The sequence below is a fragment of the Scyliorhinus canicula genome, chromosome 17 (genome assembly GCF_902713615.1).
Source record: "Scyliorhinus canicula chromosome 17, sScyCan1.1, whole genome shotgun sequence".
In the NCBI taxonomy this organism is placed as follows: domain Eukaryota; kingdom Metazoa; phylum Chordata; class Chondrichthyes; order Carcharhiniformes; family Scyliorhinidae; genus Scyliorhinus; species Scyliorhinus canicula.
In genome coordinates this window covers 97,350,286-97,350,563 of record NC_052162.1, presented here as the reverse complement: position 1 = coordinate 97,350,563, position 278 = coordinate 97,350,286, and positions in this window count along the sequence as shown.

Sequence of the window (278 nt, the reverse complement as noted above, 5' to 3'; positions counted from 1 at the left end):
GGTCTACATAGGTACCAACGACATTATGTAGGAAAAGGGATAGGGATGTAAGGCAGGAATTCAGGGAACTAGGGTGGAAACTTAGAGCTAGAACAGTTATTATCTCTGGGTTGTTACCCGTGCCACGTGCTAGCGAGTCGAGGAATAGGGAGAGAGAGCAGTTGAACACGTACCTGCAGGAGGGAGGGTTTCAGATTCCTGGACAGTTGGGGCTCATTCTGGGGTAGGTGGGACCTCTACAAACGGGATGGTCTACACCTGGACAGAGGGTACTAATA